Source organism: Schistocerca gregaria, chromosome 3 (genome assembly GCF_023897955.1).
Source record: "Schistocerca gregaria isolate iqSchGreg1 chromosome 3, iqSchGreg1.2, whole genome shotgun sequence".
Classification (NCBI taxonomy): Eukaryota; Metazoa; Arthropoda; class Insecta; order Orthoptera; family Acrididae; genus Schistocerca; species Schistocerca gregaria.
In genome coordinates, this window is record NC_064922.1 from 515,035,688 (window position 1) to 515,049,322 (window position 13,635).

Sequence of the window (13,635 nt, forward strand, 5' to 3'; positions counted from 1 at the left end):
CACATCCGCGCAGACCTCTACCCATAGCCATACCCTTCCTGCACAACACTCCAGGCGCCATTTTACAATAAGACTATGATGATCACACATTGCTGCATGAGGACATGCATTTTTCGTGTCACAGGATCTCAGACTTTTGCCCTTGCCTGCCCGGTCATCAGACTTGTCACCAATCAAAAACGTGTGAGATGTGGTAAATTATGTGTGCAGCACCGTGACCCAATGCCAACCACCATAGCTGAACTTTGGAATCCGGTGAATGAAGCATTATTCGCATCGATGGCATCACGCGTGGAACAAATTACCAGAGCCCACGATAGACCCTCTGCCTACTAGGCAACAGGACACATGCTGAATCTAGGTAATTGAAATTATACTCATTTCTGCAAAACATACTAATGTACATGCCCTGTGAATATTAACATCCTGTCTCTAGTTGTTCAAAGTGTTCTGTTTTTTCTCAACATGAGTGCAGATCTTGCCTTGTGGCAAACTCTATGGATGCTAGCCGTAGCTCAGTGTTGCCTCAGTTGGCTGCTTGGAAATCTTCTATGTATGGCTGTGTGACATATATTCTGGATGACACAGCATTATTGTTAGTGGTGTACATGTAAGAGGTAAGGAGTTGGGGCGATTCTCTGTGGCAAAAGGCAATGTATCACATGACAACCAGCCACACTGAGGCGCAATACTCGGCTGTTGAGAAGACCAGAGCAATGGATGATGTGCGAAAGGTATCTGCTGAAGCTCCTCATGTCATTACACACAATTTTTTAATAATATTATTAGTGTTTTTATCTTGGAAGCGGTATTGCCAAGATGTTTTTTTCTGTGAAAGGGTGAGGGGTGCGGTCAGTGCTGACACTGAGGTACTTAGGATGGCAAGGAGTGCTAAGTTTCTCTCTGAGCCCCGTCTTAGCGTGTTACTTGTTCAGATTGAACGTACATGCTTCAGTTTTACTTGTTCTGGGTTTAAGTTGACACTTTCTAAAATAGCTTATATCGGTTAGATTTTCTGTGAGAATTGTCTCCGCTTGTCCTAGATTTTTGGTTCTACAAGCAAGAGCGATATCGTCCTTTTGTTGACCTGGTATTGGGGAGATCGGAGATACACAGGCTGAATTATAGGGGGGGGGGGGGGGGGGGGGGCTAAGACGGAGCCCTCTGGTAGACAATTTCTTAATTTCCTCTCCTTGCTCATTTTCTCTCAAGTAAACGCGGAAATGCCTATTATTTCTCACGGTGTTGATGAAAGTTACATTTTTTCGGCATCGGATTGTTTAAAGTAATTTGTATATTATCCATTCTCTCGAGACTGTGTCATATGCCGCGGTTAGGTCTACGAACGTGACAGATGTCTTCACGTTTTCTTGAAAACCAACCTCTATGAAGGCTGTTAGGGCAGGTACCTGGTCGTAGCAACTACTCTGTGGCCTGAAACCTTCTTCCTCAGCTGGGATATGTTCCAGAACGAAGCAGCTGATTCTATTGTAAATAAGCCTCTCCAGGAGTTTATAAGTACAGCACGAAAGGGAAATTGGTCTGAAACTGTAAGGGTAGTTAGCTGGTTTACCTGGTTTCAAAACTGCCACTTTTTTTGTTCTCTTTTCGCTCGGTGGGCAGTGATTCATTATCTAGGATGTTGGAGAATGAGCGGAATATCCATTTTTTCCCACCCTTAGTCATGTTTATCAGAAATTACGGGTGTATAATATCAAGACCAGGTGTTTTATTTCCTTTGAAAGGGCTTCCCCATCGTTCCCTAATCCAATGGGACCCATGACCTCGCTGTTTGGTCCCCTCCCCCCCCCCTCCACCCCCTTCCCATATCAACCAATCAGGCGCTTTACCGTGTTCAATTTGTTTCAAGGCCTCGTCCGATTGACACTGTGTAGAGGGTGAAGAGAAATTGGATTGCTTTTAGAGACATGAGTTCTCGTCTTATTTTGGAAGTACACTTTTTGCCGCGGGATGATCTCGATGTTTCAACTATATGGTTAGCTATTTCTCTGCCTGAAATACCACGCTTCTAACCGGGTTTATTGGAGGCTGCACCAAGCTTAGGCAGAAGGCTCCCTGCCTTTCTACTTGAATGTTTGATGTTTACGTTTTCTACCGTCTCGCACTATCGCTATTTTCTAGCAACGTCAAAACTTTGGCGGATGTCGTCTGCAACATCGCTGTCGCCAGTTTCGCTATATTTTCATAAAGTTGTTCGCAATCCTCATTCCACCCTGGTATGTATACGTTTCTGTACCCAAGAGGGGTAAACTTTTCGGCAGCAGTAAGAACAGCCCCGGAAAACAGAGGGTACTTTTAGCTTCTGATGGAATAAAGCAGATACATTTATCAAGCTGGTCGGCAAAACTCCGCCAGCCAACCCTGCGAAAATTCCATCTGGGTCGCGGTACAGGTCCCGCTATTGGGACAAAAAGCCCCATATCGAGGATTGCTGGCTTGTGTTTGCTGTGTGAATAATTACGTATGATTTCTCAGGAAACAGGCACTGGGTGCCCTCTGCAGTCCCAAAACACAAAGCAAAGATCCGGGTTGTAATCTCTTCACCAAGCGGCCGATCTGAATGTTCCCAAATCCGTGGCATCATGTAGATTTTCATTTTCAGTCCAGTCGCTGAGCGCTACAATATTTATTGTCACGTGCATAGTTCCAACGACCATGGCGTCTATTAAAATCTCCAGCATTAATTGAAGGCTGGGCATTAACTGGCAGAAAATCCAGTGGCTACGGCACATTTGGTGGCTTTTCAATATTATTTATAATGGTATCCCCAATTTGTATCGAGACCTAATGGATCTCTTTTTCTGTGTTTGTTGAAATAGGGCGAGCATAATCGATATTGCTCCACACATAGGTGCAATGTCGTACACACTGTGATATGTAGCACTCATAACGTCGTAGCCATGGATTGTACCTCTTTTATACAGGTCTTTCGTAGATCGATCGTGTATTTCCTGAATTAGAATTACGTCAGTATAGTTATCTGCAAGGAGTTTAGATAGGTAGTCGCTTTAAGTTCTTAATGCCTTCTACGATGATGATGATGATGATGATGATGATGATGATGATGTTTGGTTTGTAGGGCGCGGTCATCAGGGCCCGTACGAAGTTCCAATTTTTACGCAGTCCGTTTTCTTACTCAGTCCAATGTAGCCACTGCCACGAATTATAATGATGCTGATGAAACGATGAGGACAACACAAACACCCAGCCCCAGGCAGAGAAAATCCCCAACCCGGCCGAGCATCGAACCCGGGACCCTGTGATCCAGAGACAGCAAGGCTAGCCACTAGACCACGAGCTGCGAACTAATGCCTTCTATGTTTAAATGGCATACTTGGACTAAAGGGCGAGTCTTTTAATTAGTTGATCCAGGGGAAGGTCCATTTTTAAAGCTTTTTTATTTTGATTTGTCTGATTTGTCTTCGTGTTCCAGCTCATTTAATATTACCAGAGGTGCACGTGTAGTATTATTCTACGTAAGCTAGCTAGTTTACACCCCTTGCTTCAGCTGCTTTCTAACCTAGAGAGTATCGTACAGTTGCGTGAATGATAGCATAGCTCGGAAAAAATAGTATTTAATTTTAGCTGATACGGTCGCACTCCACTTTGTAATTTTTCCCTTCTTTATGCTAGTAGTTATCTCCATAACTATTTCCATAACTACGTTACGGAATCAGCGGCTGCCAAACTGTTACAAGGTACTTGTATGGACGCGCACGAGCGAGCTTCCATTAGTCTAATAACCGTTCTCGGCGTGTTGTACGATCTCCGCCCCCGCCATTACCCTACAGCCACTCATTCGAGTGCTTCAGTACACTTTCATTCCATTACCAACGCTGCAGAACGCGTAAACAGGCAGCAAGCGCAGAGTTTGCGCTCTCGAAGCTCCCCAGAGAACGGCCACTCTGTATCCTGCTCATTTGCCGTGTGGCTGCCAGACACTGCCTGAATGAAGCAACGGGGCCTTAAAGTGTGTTGAACGTACATGGCTGCTGATAGCGCCTTGGCTTTTTACGCTGCGAACGTAACTTCGTTGTCTGTAACTGATACTTACACAACTGCGGGATTCTGTGGATTTTTAATTTCTTAGTTTTTTATTTAAGCCAAAATTAAAAAAAAGAACAGACCATTTAAGAATTATTGACTCATAAACATCAAACATAACACAAATGTAGCAGCTATGATCACTGGTTTTACGGGGAATGTTAACAAAAGCAGGAAAATATTTTTCCTTAGCAAGAGTAACAGAATACAAATTGCAGAGTATTTGACTAGTCAGCAGCAAATATCTAGTGATAAGAACGAAAATGTGGAGCGAAAATGGAAAAAATATCAAAAGCTTCGTTCAGTATACCTTAGACAAGTATGTTTCGAGCAAGATGTGGAAAAGAACGACCGTGGTTTATCGCTGAACGAATCGAAAATGCGCGTAAGGAGAGAATTGAGAGAACCGTTCAGTCACACTGAAAGTAAAATTGTTTCGACCGGTGTGACTAAATCCCTAAGATGTTTTAGTATTACGTAAAATCAGTAAACGCTGCGAAATCATCTGTTCAGTGACTCAGTTACCACACTGGCATCGTAACGGAAGAAAACAGGGAGAAAGCCGAAATACTGAATCCCGTCTTCCGAAATTGTTTCAACGCGGAAGATTGTAGCAAGGTCTCTTCTTTCAACCATCGTACGGCCGGACGTCGGAATGGCAGATATTGAGATAGCCGATCGTGGAATGGAAGAGTAACTACAATGGTATAGTAGTGGAAAAGCATCAGCATCGGATGATATACCTACAATATTCTACAAAGATTATGCGAAGGCACTTACTGCTATTCTATCAGCAGTTTGTCGTAGATCGATTGAGCAACGAAGAGTACCTAGCGAGTGGAAAAAAGCACAGATCATTCCCGTTTTCAAGAGGGCTCGAAGGACAGATGCACATAATTCTAGGCCTATATGGTTGATGTCAACCTGTTGTAGAATCATGTAACATGTTTCGTGCTCAAGAATGAAAATCGTTTTTATAAAAAAAATCGGCACGGATTCCGCAAGCAGAGATCTTGCGAAACTCTTCCTCAAAGAGATACATAGCGCTGTAAACAACAGCGCTCAGGTTGGTGCCATGTTCCTTGACTCCAGGACACAGTTAGGTTATTCTGTTAAGTGAAAAAAAAAATGCGAGATTGCCGCGTTTCGGGCCAAATTTGCAATTGGATTCAAGACTTTCTTACAGATAGAACTCGCCACGTCGCTCTAAACGCAACAACGTCGAGAGATGTAAACGTAATTCCGAGAGTACCGCAAGAAAGTGTGATTGGATCGTTATTGATTGCAATTTATAGGGTATTCCCAAAAAGAATGACCCGATTTTAACTTGTAGTAATATTGAGACAAATGTCAGTAGGTAACTGAAACAGCGCTAGATGTAATCGACATGGTCTAGAGTTTCAGAAAAAAAATCCGCTAAATGTCGCCATGAGCGCTGACCTGGAGCGTACAGCCGCTCTCGCGCAATATGGTGTCCGCGCAACAAAAGACGTTTTGTGTTATTGAATTTAATCGTACTCAATCAGTGATCGCAGTTCAGCGGGCGTTTCATATTTGATTTCGTGCTAAACCACCATCACCAAACAACATTGAACGGTGGTATAAAAACTTTGAAGAAACATGGTGCTTTCTAAGGGCAAAAGTCCTGGCCAGCCACGTTTTCCTGAACAAACAGTGGATCAAACCCGACGAGCATTTGAGCGGAGCCCCCTCAAGTCTACGCGTCGTGCTAGCCGAGAACTTGTGTTACCACTCATGACGCTGTGGCGTGTGTTACGGCGTCGTTTAGCCCTCAAACCATACCGATTACAACTGGTACAAGCTCTTCCAGGTACTGACAAAGGGAAGCGAGTGGACTTTAGCAATGCTATTCTAGAGGACATGGAAGATGACACTTGTATGTCACAGTTGATATTTAGCGATGAGGCAGCTTTCCATATTAGCGGTAAGGTTCACCGTCGTAATGTGCATATATGGGGGCTGGAAATCCTCATGAGGCAATTGATCACGAACGTGGTTCACCAGAAGTAAATGTTTTTTGTGCTGTTTCGCAAAGCAAGGTTTATGGATCCTGCTTTTTTTTAGGAAGAAACCGTAACAGTATAATCATATCTTGCAATGCTACGGAACTGGTTATTCCCACAACTTGACTCTGATAGTTTTATCTATCAGCAAGATGGAGCACCACTCCACTGGCACATCAACGTGCGCAGTTTCCTCAGTGCCAACGTGCCTCAACGTTGGATAGGGCGTACAGGACCGCGAGACTCTTAGCCTCCTAGGTCCCGTGACTTAACACAATGTGCTTTCTTCCTGTGGGGATATGTTAGACAATGTGCCTCAACGTTGGATAGGGCGTACAGGACCGCGAGACCAGGCTTTACACTCTTGGCCTCCTAGGTCCCCTGACTTAACACAATGTGCTTTCTTCCTGTGGGGATATGTTAGACAATGTGCTTACGTTCCTCCCTTACCTCGTGACACTGATAAACTAAAAACCAGAATATCAGCTGCTGTAGCTTCAGTGACAGAAGACACCTTACACTCTGTTTGGGATGAATTCGACTATCGGCTAGATGTCGTCCGTGCAGCCAGTGGAGCACATACTGAACATTTATCATGGATTTTTATAAACTTCTGTTTTTTCTGAGTAATTTAGTATACAATTTGTTGGTATTAAGCCCTTATTCCTAATAAATAATTATATTTAAAATCGAGTCACTCTTTTTGGGACACCCTGTATATACACTGATCACCCAGAACATTACTATCGATTGCACCCGTCCAGGTGAAAGCGGCGGCACCTGGCGAGGAATGACTGCCAGTCAGGCACGGTGCATGTAGCATCAGTGAGCATGCCGCCCGTTTGTAGCATCGGGAAGCTATGGGATCTATCTGAGTTTGACCGAGGGCAGGTTGTTATGGCCTGGAGGCTCGGCACGAGCATTTCGGAAACTGCACGACTTTCCGGTTGTTCGAGGAGTGCTATAATGAGTGTCTTCAAACGGGGCGAAGCCAAGGTGCAACCACGCTCAGACGTCGTTGGGTTGGGCGGCCACCCCTGATTAAGGGTGTCGGACATCATAGACTCGGCAGACTGGTAAAACAGGACAGGCGGCGTACTGTAGCGGAACTGACATCAGACTTTAATGCTGGGAAGAGTACCGGTGTGTGTCTGAACACACAGTACACCGCACACTCCTAACGTGGGCGTCCGCAGCTGACGACCCATGCACGTGCCAATGTTAACACCACGACATCGGCAACTGCAATTGAAATGGGCACGTGACCATCGGCAGTGGACGTTGGCGCAGTGGCAGAGCGTTCCGATACCTCCTTCATCATGTGGAACAGCTTCTTGACACCTGTACTGCGGAACAGAGAAAAGCTGTCGGTGACTCCATAATGCTCTGGAGAACATCCACGTGGGCATCCATTGGTCCAATGGAGCTCGTGCAAATCACCATGATGGCCAGGGAGTATTTTACACTGGTTGCAGACCACGTACACCCCTCCATGACGATCATGCTTCCCGACGGCAGTGCCGTTTTTCAACAAGATAATGCGCAATGTCACAAGGCCGGAAGTGTGATGGAGTGGTTCGAGGAACACAGTGACGAGTTTCAACTGATTTACTGGCCCCTCAACTCGCCAGATCTGAACGGGATCCAACACAACTGGGAAGTGATTGAAGGTGGCGTCAGAGCTCATCGCTCCCCTCCGCGGAATTTACAGGAAGTAGGTGACTTGTGCGCGCAGATGTGGTGCCAACTCCCTACAGCGACCTACCAAGGCCTCATTGCATCCATGCCACGACGCGTCACCGCTGTTATCCGTGCCAAAGGTGGACATACCGGTTATTATGTGATGGTCATAATGCTCTGGCTGATCAGTGTAAATGGTTTAGAAGAAAGTGTCGGAAAGTCTTTAAGACTTTTCATAGATGATGCATTTCTCTGTAAGAAATTAGCAATGCCAGGTGAGAGTATAGAGTTGCAGAAGGACCTGCATAAGATTGTTGAATGGCGTAGACTCTAGCAGTTGACCCTGAATGAAAATAAATGTATCATACTGCGCACGTATAGTAAAGGAATCTGCTACTGTAAACTACAATATTGATGACCAATTTCTGGAAACAATATCTACCGCAAAATATCAAGGAGTAACAATCCGAACGACCTGAAGTGGAATGACCGCATAAGACATATGCGATAGTAGGATAAAGAGATGTCAGACTGACAAGGGGACGCTCCATACTGTAAACTACGGATTTTGATGCGCTTCAAATATGTTGTAAAGGCACTTACCCCGAGTACCTGCCTATCCGGTTTTTTCTCGTGAAGATTTTCACCTGTCGGCAAAAATAAACATCTCAGGGCTGGCGCTGAGGAGTGCACTTTGGTGGGATCACTTTTAGGGTGCAGGTGCTCGCTTTCCTTTCATCAGTGAATATCGTATAAAGCTGAATCGGTTTGCTCTCCCCACGAATCGATAATGTACAAAAAATATTTCTGTCCCACGTACGGAAGAATTACAGAATGCAAAAATTCTTCGTACACAAGTCTAGTGAACTTCCCACATTTCGTGCAGGACACGACTACATTTTCCAGTTAATTCGTCTACTCGTTTTTGAACGTTAGGATCAAATTAAAAAGAAAAAAACACACACACACAAATGGGAGCTACGCTGACTTGCTCGGAATGCATATAATGTTACGGGTATACAAAGCACACAACGAACTCCAAAATCGATTTTCTCAAAAACCAAGGCCCGTCGCTAAAAAACCGGATACCCAGGTACTGAAGGCAAGTGCCTCTACAACATATTTGAACCGCATCAAAATCCGTGAATTACAGTACGGAGGGGCCCCTTCTGAGATTCAGAGTAAGAATCTTAAGAAAATGTGACTAATTCGCGAAGGAAGTGGCTTGCAAGGCACTTGGTCGACCAACTGTTGGGATCTATTCATTAGTGTGGGACCATTACCAGGTAGGACTGATGTAAGAGATAGAGAAGCGGCCCATTTCGTTATGTGTTCGTTTAGTCAGCGCGACGGCATTCCGGAGATGCTCAACGAACTCTAGTGCCAGACGTTAAGAGAGAGGCGTTGTGCATCACGGAGAGGGCTACTACAGAAATTTTTGGGACGGCACTTTCCGGGAACAGTCGGACAAAGTATTACTTCCTCCCACGTACACCTCACGACGAGAAAATTCGAGAAATTAGAACTAATACAGATTACCGACAGTCATATGTCCACGCGCCATTCGCAAGTGGAACAGGGAAGAGGGAATCAGTTAGTGGTACCAGAAGTACCCTCCGCCACTTACCGTCAGTTGCCTCTCAATGTGTGATGTAGATGTAGATATAGAGAATTTAAAACATGAAGTTGGATGAACATGGATGATCAGTTAAGTTTCTTTAAAGTGTTTGTTTCTAAGTATTTGGTGGGAGATGGGTAGAAATGTGTGGTTTGCTAGGTCTACCTGCTCAATGAGGATGAGCTGTGGTGAGTAAATTTCAGTTTCTTCAAAGAGATTTCTTTTCATTCTTTTATTGACAACGTGTAGGATATGTAAGTTGTCTTTAATATCTGTGGATGAGGGGCCCTGGTCTTTCAAATGCGTTGTAAAAGTGGAGTTATTAAAGCCTTTTACCCAAAAGATATGCATGTTTTCTCGGTTGATGTAGTAAAGCTCTTTGCTGCCTGGTCCATAGAGAACTGTGAACAATTGTCACATAAATGCTTGTAAATACATGATTTGTGGTGACATTCGCTATGTATCCTGCAGTGAATGATGTTACTGCTAAAGAGGATTTGTGTAGTAGTGTTACACAAAAGAATAGTGGTGCGAATTTTTTCCTATAAAGGAGACACAAGCAAATGTTTTGTACGTGTGAGTGTGAATCTTTATCGGCAGAAGTGCGTTATATCTTCCTGCCCGTGAAGTTTATCAGTTATATATGAGTCGTATCCATCCATTCCTGTGTGCTCTTTGTTTGATTGTGTAAATATTTTTCTCTTCGTTTCTGAGAAATGAAGAAATTCTCGCGACTCATCTAATTCTGTCAGCGTTTTCTTTAACTCTTCGGTCACATATTATACAGTGATAAACGCTTCACACAAACCGACAGATCGGAAATGCCTCTCCAGGAAACCTTGTCCAGATTCAGAAACATTATGCGGAAGAGCAAAACCCTGCTCGTGACGAAGTGATATTTCTTAAGCCAAATACGCTATCTAATCAAATTTATGCAGACACCCAATGTAATGCGGATTTGAGCGTTAGAGAATTCAAATAATTGGAGATAATGAAGAAACAACAAAGGTTATTAATTTACGAATAGACATAGTTGCAGTCTCTCTCCACTGCATTTTAATGCATACATTGACGACATTATACGGCAATGGAGAATGAAAGTGTATAACTATACATATAACTTCAACCAAATGATTACATGATGACGTTTTTCGCAGATTACCAAGTTCTAATTTCGAATAAGGAAGAGGGACTGCAGAGAATACCAGAAATGCTAGATGTATAATATGTCAATAACAATACAGAAAATAAAAGCCATGGCTTTCTGTGGAAAAAATCCAGTACGAACAAAAATAATTACAGACAACAAGATTATAGAGAAAGTAGATAGATTCAAATTTCTAGGAACCAGGATGTCGTACAGGGGAGAACTAGATGAAAAAGACAAAATTGAGAAATTTTACTACTTAAATAGCACTATCAGAAGAGCCCTACAACATAAAGTAAGAACAGAAACATATCTAAAATTTTATAAAGTTATGACACTACCAGCATTACAATATTGAAGTGAATATTGGGTAATGAAAAAGAAAGATAAAATGAGATTACAAGCCAATGAAATGAAATTCCTCAGATACATAGCAGGATGCACCAAGCTAGACTGCAAAAGAAATGCAGATAGCAGAAACTAATTAAATATTTTCGATAAAAACAGTAAGGTTGAAGAATACAGACAACAATGGATACCCCATCTGTTACGAATGGACAAATCAAGATTACCACTACATTTTTGGCGATATACTCCGCAAGGTAAAAGATGCATTGGAAGGCCTGAAAAACGATGGAAGGACCAGGTGGAGCTGCAACAGGCTGAGGGAAAGCCTAATGCACTACGGAAGGAGAAGAAGAAGATGTCACGAGAGGCGGACCTAACAGTATAAAAAGGACCGGGTGGAGTACTGTGTTGTCACTATAGAAGCAGTAACAGCAGAGTGGGTTATTCAGGAGATCTCAGCGACTTCGAACGTGGACTAGCCATGGGATGTTATTCATTTAATGTATCCATTAGCGTCGTTTCAACCCTTCTAAAGATGCTCAAGTCGATGGTGACGTGATTGTGAAATGGAAACGTGCACAATCATAGATAAACCAAGACAAGGCAGAACTCATCTACTGACGGACAAGGACTGTCGACCAAAAAATTGCACGAAACCAGCGGAGTACATCGCCCGTGAGCTCCATCTTGCTGCCAGCGTCCAGCTAGGACAATCACTGAGCGTGTGGAATAAAAATTAATGGGGTACAACGGTGGAGCAACTCCTCATAATCCGCACATTTCTGTTATCAGTCCTGGGCGACGCTTGAGGTGGTGTAAAGAACGGAGCCGCTGGACAGTGATTTCAAGTGAGAAATCACTCTATAACCTATGTCAGTCTGATGCAAGAATAGGGCGTCGTCTCCTTATTGCGCGCACGAAAGCGCTAAATGCGCAGTAATGTTTGAGAACATGTGTCTCTGGAGTACAGCGGTTTATTTATTACTTAAAAATGAATATAAATAGTCACAACCACAGTAAACTTTTGTAGTTATATGAAGTTACGGGTTCTATCTGTTGTGGACCATCTTCGGCCTGCTCCGTTCACAGCCATTATCTACCGTCCTGGCGTAAGGTCTGAAGATGGTCTAAATCAGACCGAAACCAAACTCGTATAAAAAAAAATGTTTATTGCGGTTGTAACTATCCACATTCATTTTTAGCTAAATGCGGAAGTATATTAACACATTTTACAGTATTGTGTAGTGTGCACAGTAGAGGAACAATTCAGAGACGATGGTTGTATGTATTGAAAGGTCCCCTTAGAAAAATTAAGAATGACTGTACTGGTAAACTTCTACGTTTTTTGACACAAAGACAGCTGGGTAAAACTGAACGTACTCAGACAGTTCTCTCTTTACTTATTATGATCATCACTAAACTGACACACAATATTTTTTAGCGCAACGCAATCTGACTTTCAATAATCCCTACAAAAGAATGGCCCTGACTATCAATAACCTATACCTTTCATGAATCATTTACCTCACAAAAATCTTCGTTACTCGAACTACTGCAATAGAGTGAGCGCCAGTACTGCCAGCTAAATAAAAGATTCTAACTACTGAAGGCACTAACTACTGATAGGCATAGTTAGCAAATGAAAGATTTTGATAGAGAAAAAACAATGAATTTGCCTTAATAATGTTCAAAAGATTCTAACTACTGAAGGCACTAGCTATGGATAGGCATAGTTAGCAAATGAAAGATTTTGATGGAGAACAATCAATGTATTTACCTTAATAGTGTTTTTTCTGACGGGCACACGTCCAGCTCGTCCGCTCTCAAAACTCTGCCATCTCCCTCCCCACATCCACCACTGCTGGCGGCTCACCTCCAACTGTGCAACGCTACGTGCTGTTAACATCCATCTGCCCAACACTACAATAGCAGCTATTCCAACAATGCAAACCAGCCACAGACTGCCCACAGTACAATCAGTAATTTTCATACAGAGCGCTACGTGGCGTTACCAACATAAAAACCTAAACAACCTACTTACAACCCTTTTCTCCATACTAACTGGTGGCCAGAATCGCTTGCCACAGTGAAGCAGGATTCGTCGGAGGGTCTCTCTGTACTACTGTTGCCGACCCCAAACAACATGCTCCCAACATCCGTTCTCGACGATGGCGTGCTTGCAGTGGGATGCATTTAACAGGCTTCCGAGCATACAACCCAGTCTGATTCAGTCCCTGCGAAATGGTTCTAACAGAGCCACGTGTATCGGTAGCTGTTTAAGGTCTGCAGCAATTTGCCTAGGAGTGGGATGTCTGTCCCTTTTCGCCGCTGGGGCTACGTATCGATCCTCTTGCGGTGTGGAGCTCTGTTTACGACCACCGCCACGCTTTCGCATAGCTTTTCCACCTTCACTGGCATTTCGTAATGGCGAGATGACACTTTTGAGAATCTATCGAAAACGCGTCGTTTTACGTACGATTTGGTTTAATAAAGTGCCAGGAAAGTACATACCGTTAGGTAAAGGCTTGTTGTAGATGATGTTTGAGTGCTACGAAGGTATACCGTTTCAATGGTGTGGCACAATTATAATCCATCAAAATCGTGACTTTTTGGTACAGTTTACATAATAAATATCACATAATGACACCTGTAGATAACGTCTTCGGGCAATGTATGCTATATACGGAACCCTGCCTGCCTTTTTGAAACTGTAGCGCTGTCGATAGCGTCGTGAACCGGGAACTGTGAAGAGA

At 43.5% G+C, this 13,635-nt stretch overlaps 1 protein-coding gene across 1 annotated transcript in view; it reads left to right on the forward strand.

The window, feature by feature from the left end:
- The window catches only part of LOC126354033 (tRNA dimethylallyltransferase), a 1,733,584-nt gene that overhangs the window by 1,563,432 nt on the left and 156,517 nt on the right, over positions 1-13,635 (forward strand). The window lies entirely within an intron of this gene.